The following is a 16267-nucleotide window of genomic DNA, read 5'->3' on the forward strand; positions in this document are numbered from 1 at the left end:
CAGAAACTGCAGTTCTCTGTTTGTTTCTCTCTTTTTGACTATGTACATGGATATCAGTTGAATTATTTGGCTTAATCTGAATAAGACAATAATATGATGTAAAGGTGTTTACATGAGTTGCTTTATGAATGTACATTTCATGATCCCTTTTACATGTTGTAGCACATAGATCTGATAACTGCAGTTTGGCACTTTCCCTTTCATTCAGGAACATTTCATGCATGCCCCTGTGACAAATGAGTAACTAGATGTGAGTAATAGTTTAAATAAGGTGTTTACATGTCTGTACTGCACTTCAATTATGCCACTAAAACAGGCATAGCCTACTTTACACGTCTTCATTCGATTTTTGTTTAGTTCGATTATGACTTTAATCAGATTAAGGTAATCAAAAATCACTGTTTACATGGTAGACTCTTAATCAGAGTAATTAAAATCTGACTATTGGTGTCCATGTAAACACTAGATGACTCCTTTTGTATCTACTCTTTCTTCCACGTGATTACTAAGCAACAGATAGTCAATGTCCACAATCCCTCTAATGACCCCTGACAATATCACAAAGAGCACAATGTCGTCCTCTTAGATCCTTACAGAGACAAAAGCACACACACATGTTTGTTTTTCAATCGGTACTTCCATTAAGTTCAATTGTTTTTATAAGGACTTATTTTGATATGTGATTTTCTCTGTGGTAAACCTTAAAACACACCACTAATGGAATGTTTTCAAAATAGTGATTTAACAAATCTCTTAAGATAATGAATCTTTCTGATTCTGTTCCATGAACTTGTAAATCCCTTATGTTTATGTAACATTCACCAAGCAAAAAAGTGTACAACAGTCCTGTTTTTGTTCATCACACTAAATTTACTCATGCTAATGATGAAATACAAACTAATCATGACATATTTCTACAAATAAATAACCAGATATTTGATATAACCAGCCACTTTTGGCTTCAAAGGTGGCAAGCAGTCATTCAAAATCTTAATAGCCAATGAGAATAGGCCGCAGTTAATCCCGTCCCCATGAGAAGTTTTTGTCTAAATTTCGCGTTACATTCCTAATTTATGATTTGTAAAAACAAATCGGTCACACTTTATTTTGATGGTCCGTTTGTTGAATTTAAGTTACATGTCAACTAATTCTCATTAGATTATAAATAGACTGCTAGATTGGGGTTATAGGGTTAGTGAAAGTTGACAAGTACCAGCAAAATGTCAGTTAAATGTCTGTTAAGCAGCAGGATCAACAGATATTAAGCAGACAGTCTACTAATACTCAAATGGAACATCAAAATAAAGTGTTCCCAACAAATCTTTGAAATCTGTTTAAAAAAAAATTGGTTTATTTTAATGAGGAATATTTAATATTTTCTATTAAAGTTAGATTTATTTTTTCTTTATAATTTCTTAAATTACATTTGTTAATTTTTTATACCCAGGTTCATTCAGATTACGTATCCCTATATACATTTTTGGGAAGAGCAAAATACGTGCCAAGGACCTACGTTTTTTTGCAGTTTTTGTTTTCGTAAATCCATCAGAGGTTGCTGTGTACGCTTTTTGAGATCTCAGATTTCTCTCGCAAGTGCCATTCGCATGTGCTCTTCTCACAAGTCCACCAGAGTCCACCAATCGACTGGAACACCCTCCTCCTTTCTCAAATCCAACCAATAGTCTTTTCAAAAGTACCGATTGGTCAGCGCCCACCCACTTCCCTAAACCCAACAGTGTTTTCAAAAGCAATTCAGAGAAAAGAAGTCCCTCGTAGCAGCTTAATTTGTCCCATTTAATTAATTTTAAATACGAAATACAGCCATACGTACTTCTGGTTACATAATTCGCGATCTCCAGAAATGTATAAAGGTCTACGTTTTCAGAATGAGCTTATGTTTTTTTTTTTTTTACTTTCCTTTAATCTGATGCTTGCCAAAAGAGTAAGAAAAACATGGAATACAAATAACAGACTTCACCTTTAAACTAATTGAATAATTTATCAGAGTAACAGTTCTTGAAGTGAGTGCTTTGTTTTAAATACCAGAGGTCGCTGTATTTATTGGAAGGCATTTTCTGGTATTTCTCTCATTATTTCTGTCTCTGCGTTGCAGTCAGTCAGAGAGGGCTTTAATATGTTTTCCTCAGCACTCTCCGAAATGCCTCTTATGATTTAATGATCGCGCTCAGTCAGCAGAATCATCACATTCGTTCATCCTGATACTTTCCAGACTCGTTTTATTGTTCATATGTTCTCAATTAAAAACATCTTCATGGATATATCATAAAAAGAACCTGAACCAGCAACCTTATTGTTGTGAGGCGACACTGAGCCACTGTGTAACCCAAGTCCACTTATTATGCGCTCTAAAAAATCCTGGCTTGTCATAACCCAATGGTGGCTCAAATACAGTATGGACAAACCCAATGTTTGATTAATGTTTTCAATTAAACTTAAGTTAGAATTTTAATCCACTGTTTGTTTTGTCCATATTTGGCCTAACACTGGGTTAAAACAAACCAGGATTTTTAGAGTGTAATCAACATATTATAGAGTTATTGATAAGGTTGCTAAACTTTAAATGCAGGAATTACTGCCTGCTCATTTGAGAGGAGATTTGGTTTTAGTCGACTATAAAGTAATGTTGCAGTGAATAAAAAACTTGCTTAGCCTGGTTTCATTGTTATTGTTTCTGTAACATAACGGTGCTGAACAACAGAGATGAGGATCCAATTGCAGTGTCTTTATTCAACAGCGAATAGTAATGCAGGCTAGGGTCAATCCAATCCAAAATAGTAATCAAAACCAGGCAAGGGATCGGTTCAGGCAGCTAACATCAACAATCAACAAACAAAGCAAAGAATCAAACCACGGCAAGGCAAGGAGAAACGATAGTGATGCTACAAGTAGAACAAGACTCAGCAATGTCAGTGTGTGTGCTGTATAAATAGTCCATGTAATGGGTCCTTGAGCAGCTTCAGCTGTGCGTGTTTGCAATCAGTTAGGATCAGGAACCGGTGTGTGTGCGGTACATGCTGGGAGTTGTAGTTCATTTGATGGCAGATTTGTAGTTCTTCAGTGATCCACAGTACCTATATTGCTGGTGACTGTAACAATTATATTATTTACAGCATTTTTTTGTATGTTTTGGCTGATGCTAAAACATATAATTTGAATGTACTGTTTTCATTCTTATGCAACATTCTTATGGATTTAGACTGTAAAATAGTACAGCCAAAAAATAACCTAAAAAATTAATGAATATAATGTTATAAACATATCCTTATAGATGCACTTTTATAGTTCTAGCTACATCATTCTGCTCCTTTAACCCTTACAGACTCTCGATAATCACACTCCTACACCTCCAATCATTTCTTATATACATTTATACAACAGTTCTGTCTGGTTCTTGAATTTAATTGGCTGATAACCGTGTGATATTCTGCTAGTAACAGCACATACCACCTCTTCACCCTTGTGTATTACTCCGGCCTCTTACAGCAACAAGCAGAGGACACTACAGTTTGACAAATATTGCTGATGTTGGACAACATAATGTACTTTTAAGGCTTTTTTAGTCAAGAATGTAGTTGTTTAAATTGCAACTATGCCGTTTATTTCAAAGGATAGTGCCTATTTTAAAATATTTATCATTTCTGAGAGACAGAGCCTTAGCCTGTCATTAAGCTTACCAAAGACGGTTGACGTTGTCCATCCACAAGATGGCAACAGGACCGCATAATAAGCCCTTACAGGAGAGGAAAAAGTCTTAAAGCCAGATATAGCCATCTGTTTCTGAGTCTTCTGTTTTCGCTACTGCAGACTAGTTCAGTAAATAGAAAGAGAAAAGAAATTTGCGTTGCTTTGGCTTTTTCAGGGTTAATTATTGTAATTCCCTGATTGTAACAGAGAAATACTGGGAAATCTTTGTAGACATGTCATGCCGTTAAGTCTTATTATCTTTAAATGTGAGCACAATCACCTGTTTTGACATCACTTTAGACATTATGCTAGAGAATCATTCACATACTAGCTCTAAAGAGACGTTGGTAAAGTAGCAACAGTTTCTGCTGTTCTGACATCAGCAGCATATGTGAATAAACGGTGCAAGAAAGCAGTTCCTCTTACAAAAGGATTTTGAGACTCTCCGTGTTTGATTTTCTTTTATTATATACTGTACACAACTATGTCTTCGAACTGTTGTATGAATGCAATATTACACTCGTAGCAGTGCGATGTGGATGTATATCGTCATTGTTGGGACACAAAAGCACTCGGCCTGTGGACTTGTGCCAAGGCACGCTCCCCACCACTGATATACAGCCATATCACACTGTTACTCATGTGAAATTGCTCATATATATATACACAATATAAAGAAAAATATGATTCTCAGTTTAGTGCATAAATGCTAAAAGTAGTCCCAAAAGTAGTCTACATAATGATTTGTTGCAGTCAAATTATAAGCATTAAATGAGAATTAATTATTTTTATGGTTCTGTTGTCATTTACATCATGGCTCAAAAAATGCATTTTGTGTCCTATGAAATAAGTAATTATTAAATCTTTACAGAAACGTTTTCCACTTTAACACTGTGTTATTACATAACATGATGTTTTTGATTTGCCCTAAAATATATAAGCTATATACATTACGTAAAATAAATATGATTAAAAACATAATATCTTTGATTTGACAACTGAAAATAATATCATCAAGTTAAAGCCATGATCTCAATATTCATAAAAGGGATTCAATTTTTTTACGTCTGTAAAGTTGCTTATACCTAAATAATATATCTTTCAAATGCCATCGGTATGATCACATTGTATAAAAATATTTAGATAACTAATCTTTGTCTCGCTCGCAGTATGTTCATAAGTGTGCATTTATGACCTTCTGCAGTCTGTAAATAACCCTGCCTGGCCTCTAACATTAATATGTTTTTTGGGTTTTATAATCCCTGTGTCCCGTCCGCACCATTATTGAAGCAGATGGGAATCACCAGATGTTGGTGATTACTAAGAATGCAAAATGATTCCGGATAAAGCGGAGAGCGGGTAGTATAAAGCAGACACGGTGCCCTTCGTGTACGGTTGTCATTTAATCACAGATGATTATATGGAGAAATCAAAACGCTGTTCAGCAGATGTTGTGTAAAGCTGGACAGAGTGATGTGTTTCCTGCTTGACTTTTTTTTCCTGATTTGATCCACCAACGGTCAATACCTGGAAGAAAGCGACCGAAAGGCGGAAATAAGACAGGAGGGGAGAGTGGCAGATGGACAGAGCATAAATTATGTATGTGTTTATGTCTGAATAAAGCACCTTCAGACTTGGATCAAAGATCTTTTCCATGACTAAAAACCGAGGATGAAAGCCTCTTTTGCAGTGATATCAGACCACAGGAGTTTTCTGGGTAAAGTGGCTGGTGTTTTGTCTAAAATCCTTCAGATCTGAGTAGAAAGGTTATGAGGTTTATCCTAAGAGCTTAAAACCGTTGTTGAGCCCTTAATGTAAGAATTTCCCACTGCATTATAATGTTTGTATTAGGATTTCCAACCACCTGTTTAAATCCATGAGATTACGTAATTTCCTTTAAAAACAATGCATGAAACGAATTAGTGAAATATTACTCAATATTATGTCTATGAAAGTAATAGTTGTGATTTGCCATGACAGGAATACATTATTTTTAAAAAGTATTACATTTTAATTATATGTAACAATATAATAAAACAATATAAATATATATAGTGTAATAATATTAAAATCAAGACTTTTAATGCTTCAACATTTATTTTTTAATATTTACTTTTAGAAAAAGCCTGTAGTTTATGAAAAATTATTATAATCATAAGACCTATTTTGTTAATCACAGAATTTGTGCTAAATATTTAAATACAAAATGTAAAATATATTTTTTGTAAGTATTTGTTATTTTTAAAAGGGCATACAAATAATACAGGCACTCACAAAGCTTATTCTCAAAAAGACTGATGTTGATTATGCAAAAATGAAATAAATATAATGTAAAAAAAAATGTAAGTAAACAATTTTAAAAGCATGTTGTTCATTCCATTTTATTTTTTATTATTATTTTATTAATTTTCCTTCAGTTTAGATATTAATTCATCAGAGGTCGGCAAAGTGGGATGAACCGCCAACTTCAAGTATGTTTTGCACAGTGGATGCCCTTCCAGCTGCTACCCAGTACTAGGAAACATCCATACACACTCATACACTATGGCCAAAGAGATAAAAAGACTGATGTTGACTATTTATATTTTTGTAAAAATAAAATAAATATAAAAATGTAAACAAAGAAAAAAAATGTAAGTAAGCTATTTTAAAAGTATGTAGTTCAATCATTTCTTTCCTTTTATTAAATAGTTACTACATCAGCCATATTGACGAAGGCTACAAATTACATTTTTCTAATTCTTTGATCATTTATTTGTCACATGATTTAAAAATACTTTTCAAATAAAAGCTTTTTTTAAATATATATATATTTTTACACTTTTCTTCATGACATACACATCACATTAAATATGACATTTGCTGCTACTTATTTAAAATGCAACCCAGGCTCATTATTGATCCGTACCGCTGTATACATTTCTAGACAACATGAAAAATACATTTTAAAAATATCTATTTTTGCAGTTTTTGTTTTGTAAATCCACCAGATGGCTGTCAGCCTACTGACTGACTGACTGACTGACTGACTGACTAACCAACCGATACCCCCACCCACCCCCTTCCCTAAACCCAACCGACAGTGTTTTCAAATGTAATTCAGAAAAAGAAAAGCCCTCACAGCCTCCTGGTTTTTATCACATATTTAGACCATACCATGTTCTCACTCACTTATTTACTTCTTTATTTTATTTTTTGCTTTTTTGTTTTTGTTTTACCTGCTTTCTGGAACCGTTCATCATTGGACTTGAACCCCATTGTTGGGGTCAACTCCTCACTGCACCTCAAGTCCGCCGACATACACGGCGAGCTACTTTGCAAACTGGTAACTAAGGTTGGCACAATACTGGAATTCGATACCAATCGGTACAAAAAATTTTAAAATGTCCATTTCCCATGAACATTTAAGTGCTGTGGAGCACATTCTTAAACATTGCTGATTTGCCATTGTTTTCACGTGCTCAACAGAAAAGACTGGGATCGGCCGTGAAGGTCATCAGTTCACCAAACTCACCACTTTTTACTGAGTGTAACCACAGATACAGAGACACTGGAGCATTTTAAAGCCGTGATTCATCAGTGGATTGCTTGTCTGTCAGCTTATAGACAAACCAGCTGATAGACGTGACTTTAAAACACTCCAGTGTCCCTGTATCTGTGGTTACACTCAGTAAACAGTGGTGAGTTTGGTGAACTGATGACCTTCACGGCCAATCAGTCTTTACTGTTGACCATGTGAACACAATGGCAAATCATCACTGTTTTAGAATGTGCTTTACAGGGCTTAAATTAGGGGTCACCAATCTCGGTCCTGGAGGGCCAGTGTCCCTGCAGGGTTTAGCTCCAACTTGCCTCAATACACCTGCCTGGATGTTTCAAGTATACATAGCAAGACCTTGATTAGCTTGTTCAGGTGTGTTTGATTAGGGTTGGAGTTCAAATCTGCAGGACACCGGCCCTCCAGGAACAAGTTTGATGACCACTGACTTAAATGTTTGCGCAAAATTGATGTTTTAAAATTTCACTACCGATTGGTATTGAATTCCAGTATTGTGACAATCCTACTGTTAACAGCGAAAAAGCCATCCACATGAAGATAAGCGGTCAACTTGTAGCGCGGAAAAGAAACACAACCTGCCGGTGGTGTCATTTCGCCCCTTAGCGTACATTTTAAAGATGAACTGCAACCACATGTAGGTCTGGCTACATAATTCATGCTCTCCAGAAATGTATACGGGGTACATTTTCACAATGAGCTGAAACAACACAACACAATTCCTGACATTTTTTAGGGGGACAACTTAATTTTTTTATGTTCAATCTGCATAAATTTGTAAATACAAATAAATTAACTTAATTCCTTCATGTTGTCCTAACACAAATCTCTTCATGTAACTCAATATTTTTGACTGTACATTTATTCATAAGAAATGAGTGACACATCTGCCATCACTGCAAAAACAGCTGTACTGGGATAAATGGTTTGCTCAACATGAAGCCATACTTTTCAACTCATGCATAACCACATTCAGGATTTGATTGACATTCCATGTACCGTAAACCACTCTAACAGGTAGTATTTGAATGATACGAATCCTATGATATTATTATAGATGTGCATCTATAACATAAGAGACACAACTACACACACTTTCAGAAGTGTATATGTTGTCTGGTGGTTCAAGCGGGATTGTCACATCGATGTGAAAGAGATGCATGATTAAATGTCCCCTACAGCCACAACATCCGCCTCTAAACACTAGAAGACATCAGGCTGTTTAGACAGATGATTTTCTCAAACTCATACACATCACACACGGAATTAAACACTCAGAACATAATCATGTATCACTATCAATGAAAAGAAAGTTTTAAAGAGCCCATATTATACATGAAATAGGGTCATATCCTGGTTGTAAGGGTCTCCAACAACAGTCTAATATGCATGCAAGGTCAAAAAACACTTTCATGGTCTTATAATCTGCATTTATTTTTACCTAATTATCCCAGCGACTCCTGTATGAATCGTCCAGTGATTCATTTGTTCCCAAACCCCTCCTTAGCGCGGAGCTAATCTGCGCTGATTGGACAGATGACAGTCTGTCGCGATTGGTCGACTGCCTTCAGTCAGAGAGGGAAATGGCCAATAGCTAATCAGCAATTTAAAAAGTAATCACAGTTCATACACGCTCGATAGTGTAGACGTGGATTTTAGCTGCCACACTATGGCGAGTGGATAGTGCCACGGATAACCGAACGAAGGAGACAGTTGTGTACTCGCCATACCACACACACACAAAAACACACACACACCTCCGGATGACAACGCTCCCGCTTCCGCCCGCACCCGCCAGGTTTTAGCCTGAGAAACCGCTCCGTTTTCTGCCCGCCGCGTCCGGTCCCGCTAGAGCGGAGAACACAACCAAAAATCACCCAGTATACAGTCCAGACAGCCAAGCTGTCTGTATAAATACACACACACAGCACAAAGCTCGTTCGTTCGTTCTCTCTCTCTCTCTCTCTCTCTCTCTCTCTCTCTCTCTCTCTCTCTCTCTCTCTCTCTCTCTCTCTCTCTCTCTCTCTCTCTCTCTCTCTCTCTCTCTCATACGCGCGCGTGCGCACTAACACACACACAAGCACCACGCAGACTCTCTCTTTCTAATTCGCATAGCAATATCCGTGATATTGCTAGACTGCCCGCTCCCGTCCCAAATTAAACCCGTTACCGACCGCTCCCGCGATTTATTCGGAAATTTATTCCCGCGGCTGTCCCCGCGCCAGATTTCTGCGGCGCGGGAATAAATTTCCGAATAAATCGCGGGAGCAGAACTCTAGCACGGAGCTCCATAAACAAACAGCACGCGTCGCGTTTTTAACGTGACTTTGCACGCGATAAGATAAAATATCCAGTTAACCTGATACAGTACACGCGGTTACAAGTAACAAATCACAACTAAATACATTTGCAAGCTAGAGTCAACGAGGCAACAACTTTAACCGCACGTACTTACACTTGAGAAATGGAAGAAACCCATCCTGACGTCCATCAGTTACTCTTTACTGATCCTTCCTTTAACAAACTCAGATGAAGTATTCTTTGTAGCATGTAGCTTCCAGAAGTTTCCAACTGCTTGGTTATAATGCTGAGGTTTCATCTTTGGGTAGAGACTCAATATATCCATCTGCAGTGTGACTTCAATCGACCGGTATGTTTGTGTGCGTGTGTTTGTGGGTGTGCGTGTGTTTGTGGGTTTCTGCGTCAGAGGGCGGGGCCTCAGGTTTGAAATCTCCCGGGTTTGCGCGTGCACGTGAATAACTTGGTTTCGTTCATACGTCATGGCGAAACACCTAATGAGTCGGTATCAAGGCGACTCGTTTGAAGCACTACGAGTCGACTCTTTTATAGATGAATCAACCGTTTTAAACACTGTATTCTTACAGATTTAAGCCTTAGCTGGATACTTCACTTCACTTAGAGCTGTGTTACACACTACATGGAGGGGAATTTTCAAAAACCCATAATATGGGCTCTTTAAATATTGCTACCCAGGTGATTGGTAAACAGGTATTAGATTAGTAACAAGGATGTGACTGGACAAAATCCTATATATTATGTATGTTCACTATATAGAAATATTGCTACCACGTTACTTGAAGGGGTAAGTCTGTTATGAAATCTTTATAATAATGATGATAGACTATAGACAGAGATAGATAGATAGATAGATAGATAGATAGATAGATAGATAGATAGATAGATAGATAGATAGATAGATAGATAGATAGATAGATAGATAGATGGATGGATGGATGGATGGATGGATGGATGGATGGATGGATGGATGGATGGATGGATGGATGGATGGATGGATGGATGGACGGATGGACGGATGGACGGACGGACGGATGGATAAGCGGATAAATGGATGGATAAGCGGATGGATGGATACGCAGTTGGATAGATAGATAGATAGATAGATAGATAGATAGATAGATAGATAGATAGATAGATAGATAGATAGATAGATAGATGGATGGATGGATGGATGGATGGATGGATGGATGGATGGATGGATGGATGGATGGATGGATGGATGGATGGATGGATAAGCGGATGGATGGATATGCAGATGGATGGAAGGATAGATAGATAGATAGATGGATGGATGGATGGATGGACAGACGGACGGACGGACGGACAAACAAACAAACAAACAAATAAACAAATAAATAAAAGAGTGTATATATAAACACAGAACACTATGTCTACATAGTACCCACTTCTCTGGTTCCCACACTTGCCCTTGTCGGTCAAAACTTCTTGACCTGGTCCGATTAAAGTCTAGAGTGACTGTCTAACTGATGTGGGTGGAGATCAGGTGACCTGTCTCTCTCTCACACACACACCGTCATGTAGCAGACACCTGCAGGACTGTGTGAGTCTTGAACTCCAGGGGCCGATGAAAAATTCAGAATGGTGTGAGCAGTCACTTATTCCAGTGCAATGGGGCCTGTGAGAGACACATCAGAGAAAATACGCCCAGGACATGCTACTCCAGCTTACGAAACCAACACCACACACATTTTCCAAATGACTGCATCCAAACAGCGCATGTGTGGCTCAAGACTATTTGACATATTTAATGATCTTAAAAGAGCTTTTAGCATTTGTTGATACAATTCTCTGAGTGATGTAGTAAAATATCTAATATATATTAGATTTTATATATTTTTTTATAATATATAGGTTTTTAATATATTTGACATAAATATAATTAGCCGTTTTCCTATGTTATATGCACCTATGTGCACATATAATATAGAAACGGAATGACCAATTTTATGTCACATATATTAAAAACCTATATTAAAACCTATATTAAAACATATATATGTTTATATAGGTTCTTTTCGTGTGGAGAAGTATATTCCCAGGAAATATTTTTTGTTTTTAAAAGATGTCTAATAGATGTCTAAACATAGTCGTCTTGGCTAAAACAAGGCTAAATTTGGGCTGTCAGTGAAAATCTAATAGACATCTAAGAATAGGCCAAAACTAGACTATAGTTATCAATGGTCAATGGATAATGTAAGCAAGGCAATGGTCAAACACGGAAAGACTAGACACAAGAAACGCTTCGTGATGGTACAGGGTTTAGCCAACAAGACTCAGCAATGTGTGTCAATGTGAACAGTCTATATACTGTAGTCCCTGTAATCAGTCCTAGATCAGCTCCCAGCTGTGTGTAATCAACAGTGATTCCGGAACAGGTGTGTGTGTGAAGTGCATGACGGGATATGTAGTTCATAAAGTAACAAAATTGTAGTCCAGGTGAAGGTGCATCGCTGGTGATCGAGACATTTACAGACTTATTTCTCTATATTTTATTTTATCTAAATTATATTATTTTAAACTACTATATATCTTATTCATTCTACTACTTATCTTATACTACTACTACTGTCAATAAAAGTCAAATTTTCAACATTAAAAGTCAACAAAGCAAAGATTAAGATCCCATAAGGCAATTCACAATCGTTAATAAATGGAAAAAAACTTGTAAATCACAATATTTGGAAACTGTTAATTTACAAACAAAGTTTTACAGTGCGCAACAACAATTTAATATATTTCAGCGTTTTTATTAGAACTAATAATCACACATTTCAGGAGGTTTTCATCTATGAAGAGCAGTTTTACATGCAACAACTTCTCAGATGTCTCAACGGCATGTTTAATTCAGCTCATAATCTTTCAGCACAGCATAATATATGTTTCATGAAATCTCCACATAGCGGCACATCTTGTGAACATATGTCCTGCTGAGAAGGCAAACACCGTGACCTCCAGTGCTGTGAAGAAAAGCATGGATAACTAAGAAGATCTCAAGAGGTTGTTAAAACCGAAACCTCAGGCCATCGACGCACCGAAGAGGAACATGAAGGGGATTGTGGGAAATCAAGTGTATACGTTCCTTTGCCTGTCAGGTAAGTTGTTTTACTCTTATATCAGGAGACTAGCCGAAACGCAGCTGTTCACAGGAAGCATTTGTGCTGAGAATGTACTAGACGTGGATGTTTTTCTGTCGCTCTAGTTTGGTCAGGATGTGCCTACAAGGTGTTTCATTTTCTCTCCGGGAGCTGTTAGATTTCCGGAGGACAAAACACTGGAGAGCTGGCTTTCAATTCGATGTTGTGTAAGGTAGAAATGTTCAGTCTGAGAGACAGACGGCTGTCAAGAGGGTAGTAGCAACATTTAACCCAACGAGAGTGGGAGAGACTGTGTTGAAGCAGATGCCAAAGTTTATATATATATAAATATATAAGAAATGCAGTTGCAGGTTTTAGAGCTGGAAACAAACTCACAACTTGCAAGTTAAAAGTATTTTGTTTTTAAATGCAGCCTGTCAATGTTTAAAAGCAAATATGAGAAAGAGGGAATTACGTATTGAAGCTTTACTGTAAAAAAAAAAAATGCATGGTTCAACACAATCGATTTGTGTTGGGGCAACATGAAGGAATTAAGTTAACTTATTTGTTTTGACAAATGTGAGTTTATTGAGGATTAAACAATTAAGTTCTCACTCCAAAAACCTCAAGATTTTTCATGAGCTCACACTTAGCTGATGATCATAAAGCGTGTTTGACATGCTGTCCCAGGAGAGAGCCGTGAGCTTATAAGATCCTCAAACCTCCTGTTTGGAGGGTGAGAGGGAAGTTTGAGTTCAGGTAGAGCTCGAGAACTCTATACTATACTACATCACCCTTGTTTATTTAAGGCTAATGACAGATTAAGTATGCTGTAGAGAGATATCCTGCTGACTAAGGGCTCATCTATGGTGCCCATTTGGTTTGGTCAATTCACTTATGTCGCAAGTCTTTGGAATGGGGGAGAAAACCAGCGGAAACCCATGCGAGCACGGAGAGAACATGTAAACTCTCCACAAAAACCTTGACTGGCCCACCACTGAGCCGCCGTGCCATGTAATCTATAAAAAGGAAGGAGTATGAGTGGAAGGGGGAATTCTTCAAGACGAAGATAACTGAGAGATTTAGGGGTAAGTTAGGAACCACCAGACTGGTGAATCATGTGCTAGCTAATGCGGGACCAGTCAAGGTGATCATCTAGAACTCAGTTTATGAATAAACTTCCTGTGTTGTTTCAGCTCATTTTAAATAAGTAGTTTGAACAAATAGCAAGAGTGTTAAATGTAAAACTCAGAACTCGTTAACTTGTGACTGCATGAGAAGTAATGTGTAAAATGTGAAATTTAAACACCCACAACTGTAATTTTATATCTTTTATATTTCATAATTCTGACTTTTTTACCTTCATAATATCTACAGATGTAATATAATGTGATTAAAATGTTGTAAATCTGAGAGAGAGAGAGAGAGAGATGATGAACTACAAGATAAAATAAGTCTGAATCATGAAGAGGTTAAATGGTGAAGGAGTCTAAAATTTTCTTCAAAATTGACCATTTTTCTCAGGCTCCTGTGTAAGTTCAGCAATTTCACTTAAAATAACTGAACGTAAACTTAGAAAAAATGCAAAGCAAATTTTGGAAATAAAATTTAAGATGGCCCTTAAAGGTTTATACACAGTGTATAAACTCTTTATACACTGTAAAAAAAACTGAGTTCCACATAATTCCTGGATGTTGCTCCAACACAAATCGATTAAAGTTAACTTAATTGTTTTTATAAATATGAGTGGATCGAACATAAAACAATTAAGTTGTCCCACAAAAAACTCAAGAATTGTATTGATTCAGCTCATTTTAAATAAGTAGTTTAAACAAGTGGCACACAAAATTTTGAATGTATGTTAGATTTATTAATAAACACAAGATATAAGATATATAATTTCATATTTCTAAAAGGGAAAAGTCCAAATTTGTAGATGTAAATATATAATATTATAAATTATATCAATCACTTTTTCTGCTTGTTCAAACAAGCAGGGGGAAGCAACTTAATTCTTTTATGTTTAATATACTTCAATTTGTAAAACATTATTAAGTTAAATTTATCGATTTGTGTTGGGAAAACATGAAGGAATTAAGTTAACTTATTCGTTTTTACAAATTTAATTGGATTGAACATAAAACAATTAAGTTGTCCCTCCAAAAACCCTTAAGATTTGTGTTGTTTCAGCTCATTTAAAATAAGTAGTTTCAACAAACCGCGAAAATAATTTTGGAGTGTTGAATATGAAAATAAAAATAAAAGAAAAACCCTGGAGTTATATAAGCTCAATAACTTGCGACTGCATAAAAAGTAATGTGTAAATTGTGAAATTTAAGCCCGCAACTGTGACTTTATATCTTGCATTTGACAATTCAGATTTTTTAAAACTTAATAATATCTGTTGATGTGATAAAATCTTGAAAATCTGAGAGAGAAAAAAATATAAATTGTAAGATAAAATATGTCTGAATTGTAAGCTTTATACTATATGAAGAGCAGTCTGAAATGTTCTTTTAAACTGACCATTTTTCTCAGGCCCCCGTGTAAGTTCAGTAACCACTTTTATTGCAAAGCATAGATTCTTTTCATTCCTTTAAACTGAAATAACTGAACATACACATAGGAGGCTGAGAAAAAAATGCTCATTTTTAAAGAACATTTCAGACTCCATTTAAAGATTTTTGCATCTGAACTCCCTACAGTGTCCACACAATGGACCCTTTTCACAAGCCTGTTATTACCCGTTTAACGGTCATCAGCATCTTAAATCCTTGAAAGTTTTTAAATTTTAAAATTTAAAAAACATATGAACAATTATATGTATTTCTGTATGTATTATATGATCTTTGCTTCAAATTACAAAAAAATAATTACCATTTGTGCGAGGTGTTTCTAATGCAGCGTCTATAGGACAGGACAGTAAATTTGATGTTATTCTCTTTTCTGACTGCCGTCATCATTCAATTTTTTTTTCCTTTTTATAAACTTCTTTTTAACATCATTGTGGAGTTTTTCTTTTATTATTTGAGCAAATAAGATAAAAGAAATTATAAAAATAAATTGTATTCTCCCATTCACTTCGCTCAAAGTTTTCCCAAATATGACTATTTCCGCTACTGAGAAACCCGAATATGTGAAAAGAGTCTATTCCTTCATGTTGTCCCAACTTTAAGTTAGCATAATCTGTGTTTTTTTATACATATAAATGGATCAAACATAAAACAATTAAGTTGTCCCAACAAATAAACTCAAGAATTGTATTGATTCAGCTCATTTTATACAAGTAATTTGAACAAGTAGCAAAATAATATTGTGAGTTTATGTTTCATTCATTTTCTTTTCAGCTTAGTCCATTTATTAATCTGGGAACCACAGCAGAATGAACCGCCAACTTATCCAGCATACGTTTTACGCAGCGGATGCCCTTCCAGCTGCAACTCATCACTGGGAAGCATCCACACACACTCATTCACACACATACACTACAGACAATTTAGCTTCCCCTATTCACCTATACCACATGTTTTTTTGGACTTGTGGGGGAAACTGGAGCACTCGGAGAAAACCTACACAAACATGGGGAGAACAT

General features: G+C 36.2%; 1 long non-coding RNA gene across 3 annotated transcripts in view; it reads right to left on the minus strand.

Annotated features, from left to right (window-relative positions):
* Positions 1–16267, minus strand: part of LOC141379989 (uncharacterized) — a 78290-nt gene that overhangs the window by 46392 nt on the left and 15631 nt on the right. The window contains exon 3 of one of the 3 annotated variants that reach the window (XR_015520072.1): positions 2724–5232. The exons of the other annotated variants lie outside the window; for them this stretch is intronic. This is a non-coding gene — a long non-coding RNA (uncharacterized LOC141379989). Of the gene's footprint in view, positions 1–2723; positions 5233–16267 lie in introns of those variants that run through there. 3 annotated transcript variants of the gene reach the window in all.

The sequence above is a fragment of the Danio rerio genome, chromosome 21, assembly GCF_052040795.2.
Source record: "Danio rerio strain M-AB ecotype USA chromosome 21, GRCz13ab, whole genome shotgun sequence".
Taxonomy (NCBI): Eukaryota; Metazoa; Chordata; class Actinopteri; order Cypriniformes; family Danionidae; genus Danio; species Danio rerio.